The following is a 12,229-nucleotide window of genomic DNA, read 5'->3' on the forward strand; positions in this document are numbered from 1 at the left end:
CAATTTCAGAGTCATTTAGCTCAAAGAATGAATTAATAGCAAACAGAATGAACTACAAAACTTTTATGAAAATAAAAACAATCAATCAATCAAAACTATAATATTCTTCAATAGCAAAAAGAATATAATTTTTGTGACCTAAAATCAAACTATAAGTATTTAATTGTAAGTATAAATAAAAAATAAATAGCAAAGAAGAAAAAAAATTCTATTTTTATAGTAAAGTTATTCATAAACTAGTGATTCACACAATTTTTTAAAAATTCAAATTTAAACTATTCAAAATTTAAAACTAATGGCACTAACAGAAAGTTTATAATTTTTGTGACCTAAAATCAAAAAGAAATCACTAAAAAATTATAAGTATTTAGTTGTAAGTATAAATAAAAAATAAATAGAAAGAAATGCCTCCTACTGGGCCTCCACGGCCTGAATACGACTAGAAACCCTACATGGGCCAGGATTTAGGCCCGCAGAAGGCCCAATAGGCCCACAGGCAGTAGCAAGTTTAGGCCCGAAAGCCTGCATTAGAGAGGAGCTCGAATGGGGAGGCACACCAGCGCTTATAAACCAGTGCCGGCGCCCTTCAGCTAGCGATGTGGGACTAAACTTTTGGGCGCGGGGCAGCACAAGGCCATTGGTCCCGGTTCATCGCACCAACCGGGACTAAAGGGAGCATTAGTCCCGGGTCGTAGCACGAACCGGGACCATTGCTCTGGCTATATAAGCCAACACTTATGAAATTTTGGCCAACCGCCTACCATTCGCACCGACGCCCCCAGGCCGTTCGTCGTCGTCGTCGCCGCCCCGAGCCCGTCGTCGCCCCGTGCCCGCCGCCGTCGCCCCGCCCCGCCCCGTCGCTGCCCCGAGCCCGTACGTCGTCGCCCCGCGCCGTCGCCCCGAGCCCGTCGTCGCACCGCGCCCGCCGCCGTCGCCCCGCCCCGTCGCCGCCCCGAGCCCGCCACCGTCGCCCCGCCCGGCGCCGCCCCGAGCCCGTCGCCGCCCCGCCCCGTCGTCGCCCCGCGCCGGCGCCGGCCCTTTAGGTTGATGATGTTGATGATATGATGATATGATGATGTTTTTTTTTCTGTTGATGATATGATGATGTTTTTTTTCTGTTGATGATATGATGATGTTTTTTTTCATATATGCATTTTTTCATATATGTATTAATTTTTTAAGCTGTTAGTAGATATCGATTTTAGGTTAGTGCATTTTATCACTGATTTTAGGTTAGTTGAGCCTCTTTAGTGCATTTTATGTTTGTTGCATTTTAGGTTAGTGCATTTTATGTTAGTGGAGAGGAAAAAGTAAAATAAGGAAAAGGAAAATAAGTAGAGAAAGAAGGAGAAGAAGAAGGAGAAGACGATGAGAGGAAGAAAAGGAAGAGGAGAAGAAGAAAAAATAGAAAAAAAAATTCTATTTTTTCTTCTTCTCCTCTATTCCTTTCTTCTTCTCCTCTTTTTTTTCTTCTTTTTTTCTTCGATCTTCTCCCCCTCCCGATAGGAAAGTTTTATATAGAAAGTTACAATTTTAGAAAAGTTTTATATATGCAAAAATTACAATTTTAGAAAAAGAAAGATAGGAAAGAAGAAAATAAGAAGAGGAAAGAAAGAAGAAGAGGAGAGGAAAAGAAGAGGAGAAATAAATAAGAAGAAGAAAAAAGAAGAAAAAGAAGAGGAGAAGGAAGAAAGGAATAGTGGAGAAGAAGAGTCCACTATTCCTTTCTTCCTTCTCCTCTTCTTTTTCTTCTTTTTTCTTCTTCTTATTTATTTCTCCTCTTCGAGGGGTCGAGGGTCGGGAACTAGGGTAGAGGGTCGAGGGTCGTTAAGGGGTCAAGGGTCGAGGGTTTAAGGGTCGAGGGTTCGAGGGTTCTATAGGTTCGAGGGTCGAGGGTTCCAGCAGGGTCGTCTAGGGGTCGAGGTTTCCTCGTGTCAAAGTATTGAAGAAATCCATGCCTTCATCATTAGCCGGAAGTAATCAGGGCATGTTGGTACGAAGTTCTGCAAAGTTGTTCTGGAATGGAGTCCCGGATAGAATAATCCGCCTTTTGGTACGAATTCAGCAAAGGCCTTCCAAATAGCGATATTCGGAAAGCTCTTGCTGAACTTTGTACCAAAAAGCGAATTATCCTATCTGGGACTCCGTTCCAGAACAACTTTGAAGAGCTTCATACCGTCATGCACATGTTACTTTCGCCTAATGATGAAGACATGGTTTTATTGAATCCTTTGACACTAGGAAACCTCCCGACCCCTCGGCGATCCTCTCGAACATTAGAGGAAGAAGAGGGTTCTTCTCCTCTATTCTTTCTTCTCCTCTTTTTTCTTCTTCCTCTTTTTTTTATCGGGAACGAGGGTCGTCGAGGGACATAGATGTAGTGTCGTCGTTGTCGATATATACCCCCTCCCGATAGCTTACTATGATTAGGTAGCTAGTTCTACATTTGGCACTAATATATCCATCTGTCATGTTTGAATAATAATTGCCATGTTGTAAATATTTGTAGAAACTATGGACACCGCCCTAGACGAAGCAAAAGAAGCATTGTTGAGGGACATAATCGCAGGAGGAAGTGATGCCATCTCGTTGTTTCTCAACGAAACCGATGGTCTGGAAGGAGAGGGTGAACAAGCTGGCTACGGTGACCTAATGCCGGTGCAAGAAGAAGAACATGAGGACGGCTCCGGTGACCCAATGCCGGTGCAAGAAGGAGACCGTGATGACGGCTCCGGTGACCGAACCGAGTCCGGCCAGGTATATATATTAGTTAAGCCTATGCTGACTAGCTGATTGATGCATTCATTGTTTTGGTATGTACACATATTAATTAAGTCTTTATTCTTTTTTCTAGCCCTCCGGATCGAGCACAACTTCGGTAAAGAGACGAGGCCCGAAGAAAAAGTTGAGCTCGGATGAAAAGTTTGAGATCATAGCAATCGCGCCCGACGGCCAACCTATTGAACCCCTCCGGACAAAGAGTGCATTTGTTGCTCAGTGCGGGGTTCTGGTTAGGAACAAGATCCCGATAAGCATCCAGCAATGGTTTAAGCCGGCTATAGAAGACCCTGAGGTCTCTTATGTCAATGATATGCAGAAAAATGATCTTTGGACTGAGCTGAAGTCAAATTTCACCCTACCACCTGAGGATAATCCAGAGAACCCAGTTAAAGAGAAATTAATCAAGTCTTTTGCTCTGAAGAGGATGGCAGAACTATTCAGGAGGTGGAAGAAAGAGCTGAATAAGTTTGTCGAAAATAACGAGACACCAGAATTCAAGGGCAGATATGAGAAGATCAGAGATCACTGGCCCGCATTTTTGGCCCACAAGACATCGAAAAAGAGTCAGAAGATGTCAGCGACAAACAAGCAAAATGCTGCGAAGAAGAAGCTTCACCATCGCACGGGGTCAGGTGGCTACCTCGTAGCCCGGCCTAAGTGGTCCAAGACTGAGAATGATCTGGTTCATAAAGGGATCGAACCAGAGACAATTAACTGGCCAGACCGTTGCCGGACTTGGTTCTTCGGGGCTGGCGGAACCCTGGACCCTGTAACAGGGAAGTGCATTTGGACGAACGATCAAATGGACATACCAGTCAGTAAGCTTAAGCAGTATATCAAAGCAGCGCAGGAAGGGACGTTCTTTTCAGACAGAGAGAACGACGAGCTCACAATGGCCCTCGGGAATCTTGAGCACCCTGGACGGACACGAGGCACGCCAGGCTCCATTCCGTGGAAGGTTGGGTTTCCGGACGCAGGCGGTTACAAATCCCACGAGAGGAGGAAAAAAGTGCAGCAGACCCAAATGCAGGCACTGCAAGCAAGGGTAGACGCGATAGAGGAACTAGAAGCAAATCGCAGCAAACGTACTGCCGAAGCCGCCCCCGAAGCTACCCCGCCATCTCAGCGCAGAAGCAGCGTGGCTTCCGCCGAGCTGCTTCAGCCGGAGCATGCCTTGACGGCTCCTGCCAGCTATCCCGTGGATGCTATAACGGAGTCTCATAATTGCCACCTTATGACGCAATGGATGAATTTGAAGGTCAAGGCGGCTGTTGGCTCTGTTTATCCTACTGAACCCGGCGCAACTTTTCACTGCCGGCCGATTCCAGAAGGATATGCTAGGGTGATGGTGGATGAGATAATGGAGGGATTTGAGGACCTCCAGCTTGAGCACCCTACCGGTGAAGGGGAGACTCGGCTGGGGTCTGCTCTGAAGACTCCATGCCTATGGCGGAAGGAGCTCATCAACCTTCCAAACTGGACGCCACCGCCTCCTCCTCCTCCTCCGGCGAGTCAGGGCACTCCGCCTCCACCGCCTCCTCATCCGGCGAGTGACGATCAGGGCCCTCGGCCGGCTCCTTCTCCGGTGCGTGGCGGCACTCCGCCTCCTTCTCCGCCTGCGCCGACGCGCCCGAGCAGCCAGCCTCCTCCTTCTCCGCCTCGTCAGCAAGGACGGAAGAGACCTGCCGCCGCTCCAGCTGCTCCGGCGCGTCGTAGTCCTTCTCCTCCGCCTCTTAAGCAAGTAAAGAAGACAACCGCTACGTCTGCTCGGTCGGCGTCTAGCAGTACAACCAGAGGCGGGAGGACATACAGATTCGGTCCTTCTCTGAAGACTCCAGAGAAGTTACCATATGAGAGGACCCTGGAGGAGAACGCCGAGATCGCGCGAGAAGAAGTGAGGAACTTCTTTGAAGGGGTGAAAGCAAAGAAACATCCACCTCCAGAGGAGAAGGTAGATCGGATGAAAGTGAAGCGCACTCTGGCTGCCCTGACAAAACCACCGAAGTCTGATCCGCCGAAAGGAAACTATGACCGCATTATTGGAAAGGAATTTGCCGAAGCGGAGCGGTCGGGAAGTACTGTCAGTGATCAAAGGCTGAAAGAACGGCGAGCTGGGAAACAAATTTCCCAGCTCGGCGAACAAGCGAAGCAATCGTGCCCCCCGCTCAAGGTGTCTAGCCACAACGTCGCTAATGATCCGAGGATGGTGCCCGGTTATAGCAATCTTGCAGATTACCTGCCCGACGAAGTACATTATGAACCCATGGACGTGCAGATACAAAGATACGAGTACGGGAAGCCTCTCGTCAAAGATGAAAGATCTCTATCAACGATGATGCGAAGATTGCATGATTGGTACTTGAAAATCTGCAGAGACTCTGGGGGGAGGAGTACTTTGTATGTGAAAGTTAAAAAGGAGCATGACCTCGTTGGAATTGATCTGTTGCCTGTTCCATTTGAGGAGTTCTATCAGTTTTTCAATCAATTGGCCCTCGATAAAACAATGGTCGCCTGCTACTGTCTGTAAGTAGTACTACTTCTGTCATTAAGTTTCTCTATATAGCTTAGCTCTTTCATTGCATGTATTTATAATCATCCTCACTATATTATGCAGATTGAAGATCGCCGAATTGAATAAAAGACAAGTCGGTGATATTGGGTTCATTAACACATATCTCATAGATGCAACCGAGGTTAAACTTCATGCCGCAGCTACCGAGGCCAACTTGCTACGATCGTTCGTAATAAATCAAAACAAAGATATAATACTCTTTCCTTACAACTTCAGGTGAGTGTTACTGTCTTGTGCGTATTCGGTTTCCCTTATATATTAGTCAAGGTTATAGTAATGTAATTGATGAGTTATGCATGTGTGTGCAGTTTCCACTATATTCTCCTAGAGACTAAGCTTGAGCAGGGAGTAGTAACCGTCTTAGACTCTAAACGAAAAGATCACCAGGACTATGCAGACATGACTCAAATACTCCAGAAGTAAGTTAAATCGATCATTATCCACCATATCAGCAACTTTGTTCATTTCCTGATATCAAGTAATTGTTTTCTTTGTCCGGCAGGGTTTGGAGAAAATTCACCAAAACAGTTTCGGGACTGCCGAAGGAGCTGGAATTTAGACACCCGAAAGTAAGTACTATAGTAGCATGTTCCGCGCATCTCCTAGTGATTCAAGCGCTAGTTTCATCAATACCATTTAGCATTCTTGCTTATCAGTTTGATTGACCTCTATTTCTTGTAAAGTGGTTGTGGCAGGAACAAGGGAATGATTTCTGTGGATACTACATCTGCGAGTCCATCCACCACACGACCTGTGAGCGGGGCGGATACTCTAACGAACAATATGAAGTACGTAAATAACAACATTCACAATTTTATTTTATTACTATCATTTGTGTTGAGTTTCATTCATTCATATATATATATATGTATTGACCCCCTTCTTCAAATTAGATGTTTCGGAAGCGGGATGAACTCCTAGCACCAGCTCGCATGCGAGCAATTCAAGAGGAATTGGCGGCATTCTTTCTTGACCACGTGATCCCTGAAGACGGAGAATTCTATGTGGACCCTGAGTCCGTATGATTATATTTGTAAGAGATAATTATTGTATATATGTAGCCGGTAGTGTCAGATAGATATACGAGAACTTGTTGTTCGACCAATCTCTCGGAGAAGGAGAGGTGGTCGATATCACTTCTCTCTGTATGCATATATGTTCATGACGATCTTCTGTTTCCTTCGTTTGCTTACTAGCTAGCCAGCGTGTCTAGTCCTCTCTATACGTATGTATAGTACGTAGCGTCGACCAAGCACGGACATAAGAGAGGACACTTCTCTCTATTAATTATAGCTAGCTAACACAATATATGAAACACCTAAATTACCCCCCCAAAACCCCCAACCCCCAACCCCCTTTAAAAAAAAACAAAAACCCCAGCCACAGAAATGCTGACGCGTGGATGCCTATTGGTCCCGGTTGGTGCCACCAACCGGGACCAAAGGGTCTCCTGACTGGGCTCTGCGCACTGCCCACGTGGAGGGCCTTTAGTCCCAGTTCTGGATTGAACCGGGACTAAAGGGGGAGGTATTAGTACCGACACTTTAGTCCCGGTTCCAGAACCGGTACTAAAGGCCCTTACGAACCGGGACTATAGGTCCTTTTTCTACCAGTGATGGTCGGAGTCAGCGCCGCTGCCCACCATGCCAAAGAAAGCCAGATATCACCGAACATGAGTTTGGATGGCGGAGTGGAGTAGCTAGGGTTTGGTCCGACGAGCGGATGGGACATATATATATATATATATATATATATATATATATATATATATATATATATATAACGTCTATTAATGACCCAGGGTGAAGAATTACTTATTCTTCACCCTGGTCGAACAACCCAGCCACTCGCACTCGCACGCAACCTGCCGCCAGTCAAGGTAAGTTTTTTTGTTGCGGGGGCAGCCAAGGTAATTTATCTTTCCTAGCAACTGTTTAGCTAACCCACTCTCCGCAGTTTTTGGAACTGTTGGGAGCAGACGTGCGGCTCGGAGGCGAGCGGCGGGTGGTTTCGGCGGCGAGCCGACGGCAGCCGCGGGTGGAGTCAGATGCGTGCGACGCCGGTGGCGAGCAGCAGCGTCGAGGCGAGCAGCGTTTCGCGGCGTTTGGCAACCTCTTCGGCCGACGGCCGCGCCATGAGCCCACGACCGACCTCCATCCCTCGCTCCGTTCGTCGCCCTGGCGATGGCTCGACCTCCATTTCGATTCCCCGACCACAAGCTCCTGCCCTGGCCTCTCTTCGTCGCGCTGCGCCGGACTCTGCCCCCTCCTTCCTTTTTACATGCACCGTAGCAGGATGGCTCCGATTGGAGTGAGGCTCGCGAGAAGAGACCCCCCACCTACTATCAACCCTCCAGCAAGCTCCGTTAAGATGCCCAGGATCCATGGCTCCGTCTCCTACATGGCACCAACCCATTCCCAGGTTTTCTCGATTTCTCTCTTCCTCTCTCTCTCTCTCTGTAGGTGTTGTCAACTCGTCATGCATGCGTGTGTGTTCGTATTAGTCATTTTGCTACTAATGCTTAGATCAATTGGCATATTATGCAGGACAAGTATTGTGCAGGAAGCTCCATTACTGCATTAGTAAAGTGATAAAGACAGGAGTCAATTTACATCTTATCTGACCATCTTAGATCTTTCCTTGCTAGCTAGATTTATGATTTAGATTTTCTCTGTGTATAAGTTTATTCTCATTCAGGAATCAGCTACTGTACCACAATAGCAGTTCTGTCATTCTAATTCTCAAAGTATTTTCGAAATCCTATACTCAGCGCTTAATTTCTGTGTATAAGTTTATTCTCATTCAGGAATCAGCTACTGTACCACAATAGCATTTCTTGTTTGAGTATTATTAATCGCTTAATTTATAACATAATTGGAGAATCATCAAACAAGAATTGTTGATTTGATGGTTGCAAACCTAGATTATTCCATTTTTTCAAACCCCATCTAATGTTTCGCATAGGGTTGATAGAAATATCTTGGTCTAAATCTGCATTTGTGAATTCAGTTTCTTCATTTTTATTGGCTTCATGATGCATTTCTGTCAGATCATAGGTATACTACTGTTAGGTGAATTTAATCATCGATTGATCTGCTTTCCATGTCATACAAAACAATAACCTTCTCTTCTTTAGGTTGTGATTTTAAAAATTGTTATAGTGTTGGTTTGAGTTACCCCTGGAATTCTTCATGATGGATGACTGGATGTTTATTTTCCCTTGCTTGCTATCATGCCATGATTCTTGGTCTCGATATGTTCAACTCAAATCATGATCCGGGGGCATCAATTAGGGGTGCATGTACTTCATCTTGGTGATTGTGCAGATGATGGTCATTTACCCATTTTTTATATAGCCCCCTTAATCTTGGCATCGATTAGTGGTGCATGTACTTCATCTTGATGAGGACTAACGACCAAGTCAGACTTCTCTTAGGTGTAATCCAACCAACGGGTTGTGCCTCCGACGTTCCACCATGCATAACTCCACGCATGAGGTAGAATCTCTTAGGTGCCGACGTAAGTTTACATTTACAAAAAATGCTTTCTGTCCGTGGTAGCTATAGCCCCCTTTCTCCGCCTCATTATTTCCTATTCTAATTGTCGTGGCCGATTCCCTAAAAAACCAGGGGGCATGCAGTTTCCGACGGCGAATGGCTTGGGCGTGGTGGCCGGCATCTAAGTGAGCGGCTGGTGGGCACGATGGCATGGTGGTCGGCAGAAAGGATGGACGGGTTAGTGAGCGGGGACTGACCATCGTGGGGCGTGACGACGTGGTGCTCGGTGGCAATGTTGGCGAGGTGTGCGGGGTGTGGCCTCGGTGTTGGGCAAAGTGGCTTGTGGCAGTCTGCTGGCCGCGGGGATAGTTTAGGGTGTTCGCGGTGCTGCTTCGACCGCGAGCAACTCGTGCTGCTTGCTCCACTACGCGCTGGTGAGTTTATTCCTAATCTCTTCAACAACCTGTGAAGAAGTTGTTGAACAAGCTAATTGAATATGAGCCAACCCGTGAAGAACCAAATTGCTATTAGCATAACTAATCTGTTATGTTAAATATGTTCAGAGGGTATCACAGCGGCGCCGAGTAGATGTTGAATTTTATTTTTTGGTCTTTGAACAGACGCCCAATTTGACTTGTTTTCAGTGCACATATATTGGTTCATCAATTAGTAATGAAAATTAGCGGCAGCTTCATTTTTCTTGTCTGTATTGCAATCAGGAAGGAACTCAAAGACAGATATACATTTTCTTACTGCATTCTACTCCATAGAATTTCTATACAGGTTAGGATAGATTATCGTAGCTGTATAAACAACGGCTTAATATTTCGTATATAGTTGAAATGCTGCACATATCTCTCTTGATTTATTTATCTTGTCTGCTATCTTGCACCATTACTTGATGAAAGAAAATATTACAGTACAATTTTGACAGCGCCAACTTCCCAGAAATCTACAGTTTATGTATATCAAGGTTTTCTTCCAGTGATTCAATCCTTGTTCAAGTGCTGACATGCATAGACTTGAATGTCCAAAAAATGTGTACACATGTTTATCTCTGTAATAACAAGCTTTTACAGTCAGGGGTAAATTTACAAACGCTGGTCTGAATACTGAACATGCTAATACCATCTTGGCATCTTCCAGTATTATAACGCCAAAGAAAGGTTTGTGCATGACTGATGCTAGGTCCAATTAGATGGTGTAAAATCATTGCTGGATCTCAGAACTCTTTTTACTTTCAGCATTCTTAGGTAGGAGCAGCTAACCAGCAAAGGAGGTGTTGATAATATCATTGTGCAGATCGCCAATCATCTTTAAGAATGCCTTTTGTCTTTGCATGTTTCTAGGGGGTACATCATCGTCATGGCCCCCATTCCATCATGACAGAATCCACTTGTTAGAAAAATGCACTGCAAATGTTAACAAAAATTAAAATTTCTCATCATTTAATATTTACTTTTTTGCAACAAATAAAATTTCTCTTGGTTTTGCTATTCAAACACGATTAATTTCCTCTTCCTTGGGGCTTTTTTACCACTGCCATGGACAAGTGCTCCTTTAGTTCCTTGTCAAATTTATGTAGTTCCTTGTAATATGTGGCTGATGGATTATGGAGAGTACCTTTGAAACTGATGTCCGTCTTTTCAGCTTACAGTTTTCCTTGGTTATATTTTGCATCTAACGAGTAGCTGCAATGATATGACTACATGTGACAATTTTCCAAGCACTGGAACTTTTTTGGTAATCATTACAGAAACTGTCTGGTCATTCAGATGAGGATGGTGCAAAGGCTAAATGGAAATACATCTTATTTGAAATGAAAATGTCTCAGTTTGGCCAAAAGTTGACCAGTGCCCATCTCAAGATTCACAGGAGATTGTTCTACTACAGAAAGATATTTTTCTCTATAAATATTGATTTTTTTTAGATGCTACTTTGTCTAGCAGCATACTAAATTTTCTTGTTTTTATGATATATGTGTGATAAATTCACATCGCCTTTCTTCATTGTAAACAGACCTAGTTTGTTTTGTCGGGAAATCCAAGTGCTTTTCAAGTAGTTCTGACATGCTGTAATAATGAACCATTCTAGTAATTCTTATGTCTGGCAACAATGCCCAGGAATCTTTTTGTGTGTGATCTAGAGCTAATGAGGTGAACACACGTCAAGATAAACTAGTAGACAACTGTTGTGCAATACATTGGAGTAAATCGCAGAGAAGAAATCTAAAACCAAGAAGTAAACATGAGTATTTTCAGATACATTTAATATCACAGTTATTGTCAAGCCTAGCACAGTATTCTGAAAACACACACAAATTACAAGAACACACTACCAGTGGTACTTTTACCGAAAAAATAATTCATAAGATAAATGTATTCCACCCTAGTCAAGTGGGGTATTAATACATGAACACGTCATTGTAGGTCACCAAATCCTCCATTCCTTATTCTGTAAGTTTACGGCAGCATCGTTTTATTTCTACACTGCTACTTTGGTGCGCCATGTAGGCTGCTGACATGCACGATGTAAATTACTGGCATGCATGAGGTAATATTACGTTGATCCCCTTTGCTTTACGGAACAGAGACATTTCTGTCTTTTGGCTGTAAGTTTACCTCAAGTCCTTTTGTTTTCTTACCTACTGGAGATGTGGCCGTGAGAGATGGACTGAGGTGAGGAATAAGAATTCCTCATCCTGGGTGACGAATAGCGTGACCCTATATATAGAAAAGATAAGGATGGACAGTGGCAAACAAAAACAAATGTATTTTTGTTGAAAGTGCTGTCAGATTGCTAACCACGCTGGCTGTGGTAATCATACATCACTTTCAACTTATGAGTTCCCGTCCACGGTCAACAATGCTCGCTCCGACGATGGAAACTGGAAAGAAACTTGTGATGGCGTCTCATCAGCCTGTTCGTGAGGAAGAAGACGAATGCCCACGATGGACCTCAGCGTATTTTCTTTATTTTGTAGTGTGTAATACTGGTTGACCAATAGATCTAAGGCCTTCTCGTAATTTATTTCTGGCACGCTAGGATCTGTAAAGATAAGGATTGGACATGGACCAGTTGACGGAATTGTCGGATTGCTAACCACTTCTCTTCATTATTCGGTGCTGCTAGCTGTGATTCAGTAGAGTTTCTTTATGGAACACTGGCTTTTCGCTCACCTCTACTACAAAGTTATAAACACAGTCCACCCTGCTTAGTGGTCAGAGACTCAGAGTTCAGAGTCCCGTAGCGTAGCGTAGCACCCTCTTTCACGCCGGCTGTCGTCAACGGCGCACACACACACATACAAATCGACCGATGGGCCTGGAGAATAAGAGCGTGGCCATAGTTGGCGCCGGCGTGAGTGGGCTGGCGGCGT

The sequence above is a fragment of the Triticum urartu genome, chromosome 2 (assembly GCF_003073215.2).
Source record: "Triticum urartu cultivar G1812 chromosome 2, Tu2.1, whole genome shotgun sequence".
NCBI classification, from domain to species: domain Eukaryota; kingdom Viridiplantae; phylum Streptophyta; class Magnoliopsida; order Poales; family Poaceae; genus Triticum; species Triticum urartu.